The 18,898-nt window shown below is 38.3% G+C and overlaps 1 non-coding gene across 1 annotated transcript; it reads left to right on the plus strand.

The window, feature by feature from the left end:
• The first annotated feature begins 18,524 nt into the window (after positions 1-18,524).
• Positions 18,525-18,631, plus strand: LOC141662328 (small nucleolar RNA R71). The gene has a single exon (XR_012550449.1). It is a non-coding gene; the product is annotated as a small nucleolar RNA R71 (small nucleolar RNA).
• The last annotated feature ends 267 nt before the right edge of the window (positions 18,632-18,898 follow it).

Here is an 18,898-nt window from a genome sequence, read left to right on the forward strand (position 1 = left end):
CGACTTTTCGATCCTCTTCTTTAGTCCATCCAGGATTATCCGATTTGCTACTTCCGCTTGCCCATTGGCTTGCGGGTGAGCCACAGAGGTGAATCGTAACTCAATTTCATTTTCTTCACAATACTTCTTGAATTCCTCATTGTTGAATTGCGTTCCATTGTCAGTGACGAGGATACGGGGAATTCCATATCGGCACATAATGTTTTCCCACAGGAATTGTGCAACCTGCTTAGTTGTGATTTTGGCCAAAGGTTTGGCTTCGATCCACTTGGTGAAATAATCAATGGCTACAATCAGAAACTTCCTTTGTGCTGTGGCCATAGGAAAAGGCCCTAGAATATCCATCCCCCACATAGCAAAGGGAATAGGTGAGTTGATAGAGGTCAGCATCTCGGGGGGTTGTCTGGCGACTGGTGCATGCTTCTGACAACGATCACACTTCTTTACATATTCTTTGGCATCAGCCATCATTTCTGGCCAATAGAAGCCTAAACGAGTTATCTTATGAGCCAAGGCCCTGCCCCCCAAGTGTTGCCCACAAATGCCTTCATGCACTTCCTCAAGAGCCAATCGTGCCTCATCGGGCCTGAGACACCTCAAGTAAGGAACCACGAAAGATCTTTTATATAGAATCCCATCTATCAAAGAGTACCTTAGTGCTCGAACAGTTAACTTTCGTGCCTCAATTGTATCGCTTGGCAACCAACCGGTCTGAATGTGAGCCTTGATGGGATCAATCCATGACGTCCCCAAGCCTACGGGAGCCACAAGTTTAACATCTATACTTCGTGTCTTCAAAACACGGAAGTACACACTTCCTGAACTTTCTTCAATCTCAGATGAAGCAAACTTTGATAGCGCATCTGCTTTAGCATTTTCTTCCCTTGGAATGTGTTCAACATGGCATTCATTAAATTGGGTCATCACAGCCCTTACTAGGCGAACATACTTTGCCATCGTATCATCCCTTGCTTCAAATTCTCCCTTTACCTGGGATATGATCAACTTCGAGTCTCCACGGACCTTTAAGTTTTTGACTCTAAGTGTCCCAGCTAGACCAAGGCCAGCAATCAGGGCTTCATACTCTGCCTCATTGTTTGTGGTTGGGAAGTCTAGCTTCATGGCATACTCAATTAAGGCCAGCAATCAGGGCTTCATACTCTGCCTCATTGTTTGTGGTTGGGAAGTCTAGCTTCATGGCATACTCAATTAAGAATCCATCAGGGCTTTGCAAAACCAACCCTGCTCCACTGGAATTTGTTTTTGATGCTCCATCAAAATAGAGAACCCAATATTCTTTCTCCTTGTCCCCATTGTCGACTCCCTTGTCTTGAGGTGTGGTATCTTCCTGCCCCCCGACTTCTTGGTTGGGTATGGTACATTCCACCACGAAGTCAGCTAGTGCCTGGGCTTTTATGGCCATACGTGGCTTATACTTGAGATCGAACTCTCCCAACTCTATTGCCCACTTAATTAGTCTCCCACTTGCCTTGGGACTGTGAATGATATTTCTCAGTGGCTGATTTGTTAGCACTTCGATTTGGTGAGCTTGAAAATAAGGACGCAGCTTTCTTGAAGCCATCACCAAGGCTAAAGCGAATTTCTCAATGGCTGAATAATTCAACTCAGCACCACGCAAAATTTTGCTGACATAGTATACGGGTTTCTGGACTTTCAGTTCCTCCTTAACCAACACCGCGCTCAAGGCGCTTTCTGAAACAGCCAAGTACAAGAATAAAACTTCACCCAGAACTGGCTTGGCCAACAACGGGGCCTGGCCCATATACTTCTTTAACTCTTCAAATGCCTTCTGATTTTCCTCACTCCATACAAAGTCTTTAATGTTCTTTAATGACTTGAAGAATGACAAGCACTTGTCTCCTGACTTGGAGATGAATCGTCCTAGCGCAGCAACCCTTCCTGTGAGTTTCTGAACATCCTTGACAGTTTTTGGGGGTTCCATGTCCAGGATTGCCTTTATTTTATCGGGGTTAGCCTCAATTCCCCTCTTTGAGACCATCAATCCCAAGAATTTTCCAGATCCTACTCCGAAAGCACACTTCGTGGGATTCAACATCATCTTGTGGTACCTCAGGACCTCAAAAGCTTCCCTCAAATGGGTTATATGATCAGTCTTTACTAGACTCTTGACTAGCATGTCATCAACATAGACTTCCATAGTCTTCCCAATAAGATCCTTAAAAATTTTATTCACCAACCTTTGATAGGTGGCTCCTGCATTCTTGAGACCAAACGCCATAACAAGATAACAATAAACACCAAAGTCAGTGATAAATGATACCTTTGGAATGTCATCCTTATGCATTTTGATCTGGTTGTATCCGCTAAATCCATCCATGAAACTCAGCATCTCATGTCCAGCGGTGGCATCAATCAAAGTATCAATTCTAGGCAGCGGAAAACAGTCTTTGGGACATGCATCATTCAGATCGGTGAAGTCTATACACATCCTCCACTTTCCATTAGCCTTCTTCACCATTACAGGGTTTGCTAACCACTTCGGAAATTGAATCTCCTCAATGAAACCAGCCTCTAAGAGCTTTTCCACTTCCTGCTTTATAGCCTCTTGTCTTTCCGGGGCAAAATTTCTTTTCTTTTGTTTCACTGTCTTCCGGCTTGGATCCACGTTTAACTTGTGGGTAATTAACCCCGGGTCTATGCCTGGCATATCAGCTGCTGACCATGCAAACACATCACTATTTTCTTGCAAAAATTTCACTAACTTCCCTCTAAGGGGCTCCTCTAATGTAGCTCCAATGAAAGTCATCCTCTCAGGATTCTTGGGATCTAAAGGAACCGAAACCAATTCTTCTGCTGGCCTTCCTCTATTCTCATCATTTTCTCGAACATCCATATCTTCAATAGGAAGAACCTGCCCCCCGACTCCATCTGCCCTCAAAGAGGCCACATAACAGCTTCTAGCCATTTTTTGATCTCCCCTCTCTTCTCCAATCCCGTTTCGGGTGGGAAACTTCATGACTGAATGGTAGGAAGAGGGGACTGCCTTGAAGGCATGTATCCCTGTTCTCCCCATGATAGCATTATAAGTTGAACTAGCCTTTACCACCACAAAATCCAGCATCTGCGTTGCTTGCCTTGGCTCCGTACCTATGGTGGTTGGTAATTTAATTATCCCTTCCACAGGACATTCTACTCCAGCAAATCCATATATCGGCATGTCGGTTGGTGTCAACTGGGAGTCGTTATACCCCATCCTTAGAAAGGTGTCGTGGAGCAAGATATCCACAGAAGCACCATTATCCACAAGGACCCTCTTAACCGGGCTATTTCCTATTATCGGCGTTATGACCAGCGGGTCGTCATGGGGAAACTTCACACCCTCTAGGTCGGAATCATCAAAAGCCAATGTTACTTCTGTCCTGGCCCTCTTCGGGGCTTCTCCAACAATATGCATAACCTCTCTAGTATATGCCTTTCTGGAATTTTTGGACAATCCAGCAGCAGTTGGACCTCCAAAGATCGTGTTTATCACAGGCCCTCGAGGTCTCGGCCCTCCATAAATGGTGTTTATAACTGGTCCTCTAGGTTGGGGATTCCGCCCCTGATCATCTTGGTCCCTCCTACGATCTTCAAAGTTCTTCCTTCCATTATTGTTTCTGTCTCCTCCATCTCCAGTATACTTGTTCAGCCTTCCTTTTCGAATCAAAAACTCAATTTCATCTTTCAACTGCCTACACTCATCGGTGTCATGACCATCATCTTTGTGAAACCTGCAATACTTGCCCTTATCTAGCTTGGCGGGATCAGCCTTCAAGGGCTTAGGCCAGCGAATATCTCTGTCTTTCTCAATCTCCATCAAAATCTGACTTCTGGGGGCATTCAGCTTAGCGTATTCAGTGAACTTTTGCCCAGGTCCTCCCTTCTTGGGGGTTGAATCAGGGTTTTGTTCAGTTCTAGGATACTTATCCTTAGCGATGTACTCCAAATCAGTTTTTCGTTTCTTGCCTCCAGTGGGCTCATTACTTACTACGGTCTTCCTCATACTCTCTTCAACCTTGATATACTTCCCTGCCCTCTCTTGGAGCTGCAACATGCTCTCAGGGGGTCGTTTGGCCAAAGACATCTTGAAAAACTCATCCCTAGTTCCTTGTTGCAGCGCTATCATGGCTACCTTATCATCAAGGTCTGGGACTTTTAAAGCCTCCTTTGTAAAACGATTTAGGTAATCTCTTAAGGATTCTTTAGCTCCCTGCACAAGACTCATAAGAGATGCTGAACTTTTCTCATGGACTCTTCCACTGATGAATTGCTTAATAAAAGCCTGACTTAATTCTCTGAATGATCCAATAGAATTTGGGGGTAGGCGACTGTACCATCTTTGAGCCATACCCGACAGGGTTTGAGGGAAGGCCCGACATTTTATAGCATCATTCACGGGTTGCAGCAGCAGTGCATTAGAGAATGTCCTAACATGATTAGCGGGGTCTCCCGTGCCATCATAGGCTTTGATAGTGGGCATCTTAAATTTTCTTGAGATATGGGCATTCATTATCTCTTCTGTGAAGGGTGGAGTTGGATCATCAGGATCCCCAAGGGGAAGGAGATTGCTTGGATCAGTTCTTGGGACAGCAGCCCTTCTTCTTACCGGACCATCCAGGTCTATGATAGGAGGAGGATTTCTCCCCCTAGGAGGTATGTGGGGTCTGGTGGCTTGGTAAGCCTCCAAATCACGCCTCAGCCTTTGGATTTCAGCCTCATGAGCCCTGATCTTTTCCTGCACTTCTTGGGGATTCGCCCCTGGGGTGCTTTGGGGGCGTTGCCTTCCATCGGCCATTGGCTCTTTTCCAGGACGCCTCCTTCTCGGGGCCACTTCATCATCCGAAGATTCGGAGTCTCTCTCAGTGTATGGACCAGAAAATTCCCGATCCTCAGGGATAGGATCCAAACCTCGTATATAGGGGGGCGACCGCCCTCGTGCTTTGCTTCGCCCAGCATATCCACTTCCTCCAACCTCAGGGTGAAGGGGCATCCCATAAGGGGGGTTAGTAGTAACAATAGTTGAGTATTCATACCCGACGGGTCGAGAATTCACAGGTATATGTATTTGTTGAACTTGAGGATTCGTACCTTGAACAGTCGGGGGAGTTGTTCCTTGTGGCTGAGGATGAGTTGCCCCTGTCTGGGCTTCCCCCTGAGTAGATGCATAAGTTGAATGGGGAGGAACCTCCACGGTTGATGAAATCACCTGGGTTGTCCCTGATGGTGTTCCCTCCTCCAGAGTGCTGGTTGTTCTCCGTGTTCTCGCCATGGTTGTTGTTGCGTATTCCCACAGACGGCGCCAAATGTTATGGATTAAAACTACTATATATAATTGCTGTATTTGATACTAAGGAACGTGAGCTTCGAGGCTCGATTTGACTGCTCTTGTGTTTCGTGACTCAATCTGCCTTAACAAGATGCCTACGTACCTTGCTGATTGCCAAGGATCAAGTCAAAAAACGTAGTTCTGATTTGTGGGGTGAGGCCCCTTATATAGATGCGGGAGTCCTTGAATCGGACTTGGTATAGGAGGCTTGGTGGATAAGCCTCTGAATTAGGATAGACTTAGGAGTCCTAGGAAGTAGGAAGTTGATTCCTTATCCTTTCAGGTCCCCTTGAGGCTAATCTCTAAGGATTTATATCCTCATCGGGACTCTTTTCAACATCTGATTTCTCCCTTATTAATTAATTACGAAATTAATTAATAATCAGGGCTTTTTGGGCCTTTTTTATTCCACCAGGCCTAATCTGGTCCGTCAGACTTAACCTTTCTGGTCTGAATATTATACATCTTATTATTATTGGGCCTAGCAGCCCATTAATTATAAAATCAGGACTTATTTATCCCTATCAGATGTGACTCTGTTTTTTTAGTTTAGTTATTGTAGTTTTACTATGAAATTTCAAAAATGCCATCAATTTGTTATTTAAGCAAAAAAAATACATGTGTGTATATATATGTGTGTGTGTGTCTATATATTCTTATTATATATATATTATTTATATGTATATATATGTATATCAATTATTTTGTTAATTGTTGTCATTTATATTTTTATAAAATTAAATATTTTGTTATAATATATTTTTATTTATTATCTAAAAATAATAATTCTATTTAATTAAATTTAACTTAACGAGTTTATGGAGTCAAGAGTATTCAGTTTAATCCGGGAACACTGGAACTTAGTACCCGGATCAAAAATCAAATATATCAAAAAGTTAACTTTTAAAACCAATTTATTGATATAAATATGTATAATATAAAAAATATATTTTAGTTTATAGATGAAACCAACTGAAACAATATATATTTTACTCTTATTAATATAATTGTTGTATACATCTCCTAGATAGCGGAAAAAATGTTTATTATAATTTACTAGGAGATGAAAATTATTAGTTTTATATGATATCGGGCATATAGATTACACAGTAACGTCAGTGAGTAAATTGTGTAAGACTATTAAATAATTAAATAATTATATTGATTCAATATTTTTTACCATTTATTCATTCTTAGACTTTTTAAAGTTTAATCCCAGTAGAGTAGAGATTAACCCGAGCTAGACTTAAAAGTTGGTTTTATTCGAACTAATGAAAAATCAGCTTGTGAATAAGTTCGAGTATGTGTACTCGGTCGATATCTTGGTTAAAACGATCGAGTTTTAGAATAATGGTTTGAATTAGTCAGGCAGTGATACGGAAAAATAAAATATTATAATTCGATCTAATATACATAATGTATTAAATGTGGTGCATTTCATTATTTGTTATTAAGTATATTCTAAAATAAGAAAATTTTTGCTAAAAAATTATTAAATTAGACAATAATTTACACAATCATTTTGGCCAATTTAAATTTTATTATGAAACTTTTCTAAGTGTACTTCATTTGTTATTATGTTCTGAGAGAACATGTCATTTTATATTATTTTTAATATGTCTTACACTCTTATTAATTTACCCGTCGTGTGTGTATGTATAATAGGATTTAAAATATTATCATATTTTTAAATTAATCTATAATTGTGTTGATCAATTTTTTTACAATGAAATATAATAGATATTTTTAATTTGTCATTTTTTTATATTATAAATCAATTTTAATATGATTTGATATTAAAAGATGAGATATAATTAATATTTTTATATAATACGAATTAGTAGATTGTTTATATCAAAAATAATTTATTAAAATTATAAAATTATTATTTTAATTATTTTCTGAATCCTCGCGCGAATTCCTTTTCGGGGCGGGATCAAAGAGAAAAAGAATTTATGTTGGGAGTTCGGGGTGAGTTCACGGATCGGGGGTGAGGATAGCACTTCTCGACCCCGAAGTGATTTGATGCATTTCCATATAAACAAACTTCAAATATTTTTGTTTCAATAATATAGTTTTGATTTTTTTACATTAGACTTATATACTTTACGATAAGTATCTAATATCAAAATTTTCGGGATGAGTGAGAATCGAACTCTATGACAAAAAGTAAGTAAGCTCTGACCACTTAAGTCGTCTAATATGACTTTAACAGTATGTATGAAAAGAAAAAAAAGTAAGACAATTCAATAATAAACTTTATGACATCATATTTTTATTTATTTAAATTTTACGAGATGTAATCAAATTTATAAAATTTATTGTCATTATTACATAATTTCTATACGAATATAGATAAATTAAAAATAAATATTTTTAGTATTCAAAAATCATTTCCATATAGGTGTAACTTCGTTCAAGATAATATTTTGATATATATATATATATATATATATATATATATAAGCCCGTGCCTCGCACAGGCTTTTACGCTAGTTTTATTTTAAAATGCCATCCAAAATAGATAGCTTCTAATTTATACTCCTGATTTATACGAAAGAACGCAATAAGATAGTTCAAGTTTCGATTACCACTCGTCCGTTTGTGAGGAACACGAAACGTGAGTTTGTCTATGTCACTCGCTTGTTAACTAAGGTAATATAGAATCTAAGCTTCTTATTCAATGCAGACACATACATTATTACCAGATCATATTTAGTTGTAATATTTCATTAAATGATTCAATTATATCTATGGTCTAGTTGTCGGAATAATAGCAGCCGGTGAAAGTTAGGTGGGAGTTGTAAGTTTTACAAATCTATCCAAGATATTCACTAGAGTGAAATCAATGTTAAGCAAAAGATGTACTCTTATTGCTTAATCAGGAAGAAAAGAAATATACAGATATGAGTTTGTTGTTCAGTGTGTGTAAAAATGTATGTACTTTCTATTCTAGCATTTATATCTTATATATAATTACTAGACACCTATACAACTGACACTTTTCAATTCTATCAATTTCTAACTAACTTATGGAAAGTGGTACCATTCTATTTGTACACAATTGTAAGCTTAAATAAGTAATGATTCTTCTTGCTACATTATCTTCCAGCAGCTAGGTTCTTGTAGATGTCATTGCATTAGAAGATTGTGCATTGTAATTGCAAGCTTTCTATGCCTACTCCCATGTCTGCACCTTCTTCTTCTTCTAACATGACCAACATGACTGCCATGCCTATGAATGTTATGCCTGTACTGAACATGAATGCACAGTTTTCTAATATGCCATTTGCACCTAATCCTTATTATGTTGCATTTAGTATGCCTCAAATGCCATTTAGCATCCCTTACTGGAATAATATATTTACAAATAGCATGCCTTTTCCTGTTAATCAAAATGTGCATGATAATTCTTCATTAATGACTGGTTTCAAGGGTCCAACTCAAATGACTAAGGATGAATCTGAAATCCCCAAGTCAAATGAGGTCAAATCTAAGAAACCAAAAAAAGGCTAACAAGGCAGGACCCAAGGAAACTTGGGTACCAAAATCAACTTAATTTGATTTTGATGTGTGCAGAGAAACATAAAGAATCTTTGGTATATGGATAGTGATTGCTCAAGGCACATGACTGGAGATTCTACCCTGCTCACTGAGCTCAAGGAAAGAGCTGGCCCAAGTATTACTATTGGAGATGACAACAAGGGTTATACTGTGGGATATGGCTTGATTTCAAAAGATAATGTCATCATTGAAGAGGTTGCCCTAGTGGATGGACTCGAACATAATCTGTTGAGTATCAGTCAGCTTTGTGATAGGGAAATTCAGTCACTTTCAATTCAGAAGCCTGTGTTGTGACAAACAAAAAGAGCAACAAAGTGGTTCTCACTGGAGTGAGAAAAGGAAATATGTACTTAGCTAACTTCAACTCATCAAATGCAGAATCAGTAACTTGTCTTCTCAGTAAAGCAAGTCAAGATGAAAGTTGGCTATGGCACAAAAAGCTGTCCCATCTAAACTTTAAGACCATGAATGAGCTTGTCAAGAAAGAATTGGTTAGAGGTATTCCTCAAGTGGAGTTTACTAAGAATGGATTATGTGATGCCTGCCAAAAAGGAAAGAAGATTAAAGCATCATTCAGAAAGAAGCTTGATTCAACAATTGAAGAATCTTTGCAACTGTTGTACATGGATTTGTTTGGACCAGTGAATGTATTATCTATCTCAAGGAAAAGATTTTGCCTAGTAATTGTAGACGATTTCTCAAAGTTCTCTTGGACATATTTTCTGAAATCCAAAGATGAAGCTATTGAAATCATCATCAATTACATAAGGCAAGTTAACAATCATTTTGACTTCAAAGTGAGAAGAATCAGGAGTGACAATGGAACTGAGTTCAAGAACTCTGTGATGAGATCATTTTGTAAGAGAATGGAATTATGCATGAGTTTTCTGCATCTAGAATTCCTCAACAAAATGGAGTGGTGGAAAGGAAAAATAGATCTCTAATTTAAGCTGCAAGGACAATGCTTGAAAAATCAAAGTTACCAACATATTTTTCGGCTGAAGCTGTGAATACTACATGCTACACTCAGAATATTTCTTTGGTTAATCAAGCCAAATGCATGACTCCCTATCAGTTGTTCAAGAATAGGAATCCAACTCTAAATTTCTTACATGTCTTTGGCTGTAAATGCTACATTCTAAGAAATCAAACTTATTAACATGGAAAGTTTGATGCCAAAGCCGATGAAGGAATCTTTGTTGGATATGCTGTTGGAAAAGCATATAGAGTCTACAATCTAAGAACCAACTTTGTTATGGAATCAGTACATGTTGTGTTTTATGATAAAGAGATTAAAGGACTGCAAGATGGAGATTTCCATGAAAGCCTCAAATTTGATAATGTCGAGATGGTTAGTGATGACAGTGATGATGAAAGTGATCAAGAAACAGTGGTTATGGATAATACAAAAAAATTTACAACTAATGAAGCACATAATTCAACATCTGTCGAGTTACAGAATGCCTCTTCTGTCGGTAGACAATCTGCTTCATCCGTCGGTAGAAAATCAGCTTCATCCGTCGAGATACAAAGTGCATCATCCGTCAGAACAATGAGAGAAGCTGAGAGTCAAAACAGATCACCTACAGATAGTACCCCTTCCTCAAATCAAATATTCACAAACTCAGGGGGCGTTTCTCATAATCAAAACTCAGTCACACATCAAGACAACAATGAGGCCTTTTCATCTAGAGCTAATCTACCACAACAGAGAAAATGGACTAAAGATCACCCTTTTGAGCTTATTATTGGTGATGCATCTTCTAGAGTTCAAACAAGGAAAACAACTCAAGAAGAGTGTCTATATAGAAGATTCCTTTCTAAAGAAGAACCAAAGAAGGTAGAAGAAACTTTGTTGGATCCTGATTTGATTTTAGTAATGCAGGAGGAGCTAAACCAATTTGAAAGGAACAAGGTATGAAAGCTGGTACCCAAACCTAAAGGAAAGAATCCAATTGACACCAAGTGGGTATTCAGAAACAAGATGGATGAAAATGGCATAGTAATCAGGAACAAAGCTGGACTGGTTGCTAAGGGCTACTGTCAACAAGAAAGAATAGATTTTGATGAAATTTTTGCTCCTATTGCAAGACTTGAAGCCATCATAATTTTCTTAGCCTATGCAGCCCATGCCAATTTCAAAGTCTATCAAATGGATGTCAAAAGTGACTTTCTGAATGGAGATTTGGAGGAGGAAGTCTATGTTAGTCAACCTCCTGGTTTTGAAGATCCAAATTTTCCAGAATATGTCTACTATCTTCTGAAAGCACTTTATGGATTGAAGCAAGCACCTAGAGCCTGGTATGACACTTTAGCAAAGTTTCTTTTGGAAAATCACTTCACAAGAGGTACCGTTGATAAAACTTCATTATTCAGAAATGTTAATGTCTCTAGTATACTTGTTAAAATTTATGTAGATGATATAATATTTGGCTCTACAGATGAAAAACTTTGCAAAGAGTTTGCCAAATTGATGCCAAGTAAGTATGAAATGAGCATGATGGGAGAACTAACTTACTTTCTTGGTTTACAAGTTAAGAAAGTTACTGATGGAATATTCATTAGTCAAACCAAATATATTTACGATCTTTTAAAGAAGTTTGATCTAATAGATTGCACATCTGCAAAAACTCTCATGGCCACTGCAACTAAACTTGAATTAAACACTACTGAAAAGTCTGTGGATATTCCAAGCTATATGAGCATAGTTGGCTCACTTCTGTACATAACAGCTATTAGGCCAGATATAATGTTTGCTACATGTCTTTGTGCTAGATTTCAGGCTGGTCCTAGAGAATTTCATTTAGTAGCTATTAAGAGAATTTTCAGATATCTCAAGGGAACACCAAAACTTGGCATTTGGTACCCTAGAGATTCTGGTTTTGATCTAATTGGTTATTCAGATGTAGATTATACAGGTTGTAAAATTGATAGAAAAAGTACAACAGGAACCTGTCAATTTTTAGGAAACAAGCTTGTGTCCTGGTTCAGTAAAAAGCAAAATTCAGTTTCTACTTCTACAACTGAAGCTGAATATATTGCTGCTGGTAGTTGTTGTGCACAGATTTTATGGATGAAAAACCAATTGTTGGATTATGGTCTACAAGTGGACATAATTCCTATTTTCTGTGATAACACAAGTGCAATTGCCATCAATGAAAATCCTGTACAACATTCAAGAACAAAGCACATAGACATCAAGTACCACTTCATTAGGGAACATGTGATGAATGGTACTTTGGAACTTCATTTTGTTCCAAGTTAAAAGCAGCTTGCAGATATCTTTACCAAGCCACTTGATGAATCCACCTTTTCCAGGTTGGTAAGTGAGTTAGTTATGCTTAATTATTCTTAAATCATTTCAGATATTTTTGCAAGTTGTAATGCAGCCAGAACCTTAATTGATTTTTCTGTCTTAGATGAAATTTTGGCTAAGTCAAAATTTACATCCCGACGGATGATCATTATCCATCGAGTTTGATCATCCGTCGAAGTTAAAAAGCTTAATAAAAATTAATTACTTTTCTGGATTATTTTATACCCGACGGATAACTGTTTTATTCTCATCCGTCGAATTGTTTCAATCTTAGTCGTTGAAACTCTGAACATTATCCATCGGATATACTTACAGTCTATAAGTATATCACGACGGATAATTGACAGAATTTTGACAGTTTATTTTATTTTAAACTACTATTTTGGGCTATTTTGATTGGTTACTTTATTTCACTTTATTACTTTTGACAGTTTATTTTTTGAGATGGTATAAAAGCTAAATTCATTTTCATTCTTTTCTTTTATCATTCTCAAATCAATTGCTCTAACTCTCTTCTTCTCCAAAGCAAATACTCTCTTTCTCTCTGCAGATTTCCTCTCTTTAACAATGGCACTAGTAGTCAAAATTATGTCTCAATCTGAATTCATCTATGAAAAGAACAATTTTGTAGCTCTTGTGAACAAGGAAATTCCAGCGTCTAAAGATTTTCACAAAATGATGGACTTTGTGAAAGGATGCAAACTCTGTTATGCTATGCAAGAATCACCCACCATCTACTATGAAGTTGTATAAGGGATGTGGACCACTACTGTGTACCAGTCTACAGATAAAACCATAACTTTTACACTCAAAGGTAAGCAATTATGCATTAACAGTGACACAATTCAAGCATGCTTTAAGATTCCTAAAAACACTACTACTGTTCCACACAGAGATGCTAATTTAGTTACCATGCTTAATTCTATTGGCTATGCACTTCCCACCTCTAAATTAAGTGAGATTAGAAGGCTAGGTCTTAGAAAGGAATGGAGTTATTTGTGTGATGTAGTTACCAAGGTGTTTTCTAGTAAAATAAGTAATTTTAATTATGTCAATACTTCCATGCTTAACATGCTTTATATGTTAGTTACTGATAATTATCATAATTGCAGTGACATGGTTATGTTTGAATTAGGCTATAAGTTAGGGGAAGTTAATAATAGAGGTAAAAGTGTCTATTATGCTAGATTCTTTATGATTCTTGCTAACCATCTTATTAAGAATATTTCTATTGAGAACCCAACAAACTAGATTTTTGGGTTCAAGAAAGGAGAATAATTGCAGATCTGAACAGAGCAAGTCATCACAAAGAGGTACCCCTCTTCTACTTTCCAATCATGGAGGGCCCTCAGATAAGTGAGGTAAGCACCACTGTCTCTACTATTCCAACCTCACAAATTTTTTTGCCTATAAGTGTAGCTATGACATTGTTAGGGCGAAAATACGCGCTAATATTCACGCAAGTATACGCGTTCGCAAGTAGTATAAGATATAAATCAAATTCGTTCCCACAGAGACTGGTTTAGGTTAAGTTCAATTTATGCACCTATGCAACAATGTATGGTTTTCGCTCAATGCTAAGACAAATAACAAATTGGGTTTTTATTAAACTAAGAGATTATACTAAATAACATTAACTAAGAGAATTGAGGTTAAATTACTATATATGACAAACATGGGATCCTAACTTCATTAAATACTTCGTTCAATAGCCTTCTCGTTCTTAACCTTAGCATGTGATGGTGAGGACACTAATCAGATAACACGAAACTGATAAACGCCAATTTTCGTTGCACGAGTACCATTCTACCAGACATCCACAAAAGAGATAGAAGCTGAATAGGCACCAATTATATTGAGACCCTATATGTCTATAGAATTTGACAACATAACGGTTTAAGAACAAGTTATCTATCTTGATTACATAGGGCAAGTAAAACGGTTAGAGTTACCTACGAATCATGTATACACATACAAGAACCTATGCTAGCATGACAAGTTCTAAACCTCTATATTCACTGTCGCTTCAATAGAGATTAACACGCTATCTTATATGTTAGCTACGCACATAAGATTAATAAGCACAACCATACTAGGATATCATACAATTACCACACACCAAGATATCGAAACAATTAATTATTGAAATCCATAAGTAAATCCGCTAGAATCCCATGACAACTATTAGCCCATAATCGAACTCATCGTCACCATAGGTTCCAATGAAAGCATGGTATAAACAAGGTCTTAATAAACTAAATAATAATCAAAGTACGAATAAACGAGATCTAGGTTCAACAAGAACGAAAACGAGCATCCAAAGTTACAACTAATTCAAAGAATCACAAGTTGAAAACAAGATCTTCTTTTGCGGAGTTGTTCTGTGCTTCTAGGTCTTCTCCTTGGTATCCCAATCTTCCCGGATGATGAAAACCCTTTTTTTTAAGTATATATACGCCCCTAGTGGACCTGGACCCTTAAAATCGTCAAATTCTACTCAAAAAAGGCTTTTTCAGCGAAATCAGCGACCAGCCGCGCCCTGAGCGGGCGCTCAGCTCTCCTGAGCGGGCGCTCAGCTCTCCTGAGTGGGCGCTCAGCTCTGCTGAGCGGGCGCTCAGCTACTGACTGGAAAAATATTCTGATGAATCTTGTTTTGACCATAACTTGAGTTCTACTCGTCAGAATTAGGCGATTCAACTGCCCACGCAAAGCTATTGAGATTCTCTACAACTTGACAATGGCCTTGGCTTCCAATTCTGATCACTTTTCATCATATTTCCTTTAAAAGCTCTTTTCTTCATTTAACTGATACCTGAAATGTAATAACACAAAAACACATCAAAATACCAACAACTTGAGTCCAAAACACCAATTTAAGCTTGTAATAAAGCGTTCCAAGTGGATATAAAATCCACTTATCACACCCCCAAACTCGAATCGATGCTTGTCCTCAAGCATAAACAGACTCAAAACTACAAAACAAACCTAATGCATGAATGCAACTACGTGAATGCAACTAAATGACAATGCAATCGATCCCCTCAGAATAACCATAACCAAATGAATAAGCCAATGCCTCTAAGAATGCAATAACTTGAAATAGAGTTTGAATAAATCCCACAAACCAACTCACAAACCAGAAACGTGCGTGTGTAGATGCTTAACAGATATACTCTCGATACTAGATCAATAACCCTAACTTATCTATCATTGAAACAATCAAAAGTTTATAAACAGAATAGACAATAAACGCATTATGACTCACAACACCTCCTTTCTACTAGAGTTATACAAGGATTCACACTATTATTGAACACATAGCAAAGATGCTTATTTGATCGTGCAATGAATGAGGTCCCAAAAGACTTATACAATAATACCCATGTAGCGAGCGTTAGGTTAGCGGATCCCAGACTATAAAAGCCTTAGGTCACTAGGCACAAAGTCCCCTAGAACTTAATAACTCGAGTATTAAAGAGCTCACTCTTGATCAATTGTGCATAAACACATACTTTTTTTCTTTTCTTTTTTTCTCTTTTTTCTTTTTTTTTCCTTTTTTTTTCAACAATTTCTGAATGAGTGCGTTTCGCTCCATCTCATTCAACCCTAGACTACTCATAAAAATATGAGCCGGCTACTAGCCATTTGACACCTAGCCTTACAACAACTAGCAATGAAATCCAAGTTTTTCTCCAGATAAAAAAAAATCAGTGTTTTTACGTCACTACGAGAATATCACAAATTCTAAATATAACCAAGTGATTAAATCTCAACAATAAACAAGTATGATCATGATCTAGATCAAAAGCAACCCTATAAGACTTTGTGAAAATATTTATTTCTGGCATGCAAATCAATTCATTAAGACTTAAACATCCCTCTATTCCTCATCACCACACTCAAATCAACATCAACTTATCCAATATCATAGTTCATCTTAAGAGATCATGCTAAATATGCATGCAAATGCAACTATATGAAATTACATAAAAACAAACAAATATGTCCTAAATGAACAATCATGCAAAAATATGAATGAACTACAACTAAACATGCAACATAAATCTATATGAATCTATATGGACACACACTACTAATCCTTACATTATCACCCCCAAACTTAAAATTTTCAATGTCCTCATTGAAGGTAATAATAAGGATTTCAGGCATACCTAATTAGCGGGAGATTCACCCTCGTCGGGTGGAGGATCAGGTGGCCAATCAACCTCGCCACTAGTGTCTCGGAAAATAGTACCGAAAGCGTGTGTCAAATCTTCAGCAAAATGACGGTGAATGTCGTGCATGGCCTCCATACGCCTAATTACTCGCCTGTACTGCTCGTCACCAACACCAGTCCTATCAACTACCTGCTGCACATGAGAAGAACCCTCTATAGGCACTGGAGGATCCGTTCGGCTACCCTCTACATCATCAAAAATATATCCCAACCCCTTGTCAGGGGGTGCACCTAAGAATGAATAACTCAAGTGATTTGGTAGTGGGTTGAGCTCAAGTGTAGGAGCATCTTCAATAGACGACTCGAGACGATCCTGAGAAATTTTCAGCTCTGCTAACCCAAGAGAATCGAATGGCACATCCAACTTCCTCTTCCACAGAGGTGCATTCAAAACCTGAATTTGCTATACTTTAAAGCACTCCTCTTTAGCTGTGGGTAATTTTATTTCCTTGAACACATTGAAAGTGACCTTCTGATCATGAACCTTCATCGTAAGCTCTCCTTTTTGCACATCGATCATAGTTCGGCCTGTAGCCAAGAATGGTCTTCCCAAGATAATGGGAATCTTCTTATCTTCCTCGAAATCAAGAATTACAAAGTCAGCAGGGAAGAAGAGTTTATCCACCTTGACCAAGACATCCTCCACTATACCTCGTGGATAAGCGATGGAACGGTCAGCTTGTTGCAATGACATGTATGTTGGTTTCGGCTCAGGCAGACCAAGCTTCTTGAAGATAGATAAGGGCATCAGATTGATGCTAGCTCCTAAATCACATAAACACTTGTCAAGCGATAAGTTTCCGATGGTGCAAGGAATAGTGAAGCTTCCAGGATCTTTAAGCTTCGGAGGCAACTTCTGTTGCAACACAGCACTGCATTCCTCCGTTAGAGCAACGGTCTCTAAGTCATCGAGCTTCACTTTCCGAGAGAGAATACCTTTCATAAACCTCGCATAGCTAGGCATCTGTTCAAGAGCTTCAGCGAAAGGTATGTTGATATGAAGTTTCTTGAACACCTCCAGAAACTTCTCAAACTGCTTATCCAGCTTTTTCTTCTGCAGCCTCTTAGGAAAAGGAGGTGGAGGATAGATTTGTTTCTCCCCTGTATTACTCTCAGGAGGAGTGTGTTCCACAGTAGTCTTCCTTGGTTCCACCTCTACTTCCTTCTGCACATCTTCTTCAGCCAAAACTGCATTTTCTGAATCTTGAGATTTTTCTGGCTCTTCGTCTTGCTGAACTTGGGGGCTTGCGACCTTTCCAGACCTTAAGGTGATGGCGTTCACCTGTTCTTCAACTTCCCTCTTGCCTGGATTTGTTTCTGTATCACTAGGAAGCGTTCCTGGTGATCGATTCAATAAGGCATTAGCAATTTGCCCTATTTGGTTCTCCAGATTCTGGATAGAAACAGCCTGGCTTTGGCATATAAGATCCTGGTTTTTGTACATAAGCCTCAACTCCTCCAATTCATATTTTTCAGTTGAAGATAGACCTGCATCATTAGTTTGTTGTTGAAGTTGGAGTTGTTGTCTTGGTGTAAATTGTTGCTGAAAACCAGAAGGGTTAAATAGCTTATTTGCAAACTGCTGGAATGGCTGTTGCATCGCATTCTGATTGTTGCTCCAGCTGAAGTTAGGATGATTCCAGTTGTCAGGCTGATAAATGTCTGGAACTGGTTGCTGCGATCTCTGAAAGTTGCTCACAAACTGAGCTGAGTCGCTAGATATAGCGCATTGTTCTATCGCATGCGGACCTGCACACAGCTCACAAACACTAATTATCTGCTTAACACCATAGTTAGCCAGAGAATCGATCTTCATAGACAACGCCTTTAGTTGAGCAGTGATAGCTGTAGCTGTATCCACTTCAAGAACTCCTGCTACCTTGCCCTGTGGATATCTCTGGGTTGGATACTGATATTCATTAGCAGCCATCAGTTCAATTAGATCATAAGCTTCCTTATAGCTCTTTGCCCATAATGCTCCGCCTGATGCTGCATCGAGCATGGGTCTGGACTGTGCTCCCAACCCATTGTAAAAACAAGTGATGATCATCCAATCAGGAATTCCATGATGAGGACACTTCCTAAGCATCTCCTTGTAGCGCTCCCAAGCTTCACTTAGCGATTCTCCCGTTTGCTGCGCAAATTGAGTAATAGCATTCCTGAGTGCAGCTGTCTTCGCCATAGGGAAGAATTCAGTAAGAAACTTCTGAGCAAGATCTTCCCAAGTAGTAATCAAACCAGCTGGTAGAGAGTGTAACCAACTCTTAGCCTTGTCCTTCAGAGAGAATGGAAACAGTCTCAGCTTCACAGCATCTTCAGAAACACCGTTGAACTTGAAGGTGTCGCATATTTCAATGAAATCCCTAATGTGTATATTGGGATCTTCCGTTGGAGAACCCCCAAACTGGACTGAAGTCTGTACCCATTGAATTAT

This window comes from Apium graveolens, chromosome 5 (genome assembly GCF_009905375.1).
Source record: "Apium graveolens cultivar Ventura chromosome 5, ASM990537v1, whole genome shotgun sequence".
Classification (NCBI taxonomy): domain Eukaryota; kingdom Viridiplantae; phylum Streptophyta; class Magnoliopsida; order Apiales; family Apiaceae; genus Apium; species Apium graveolens.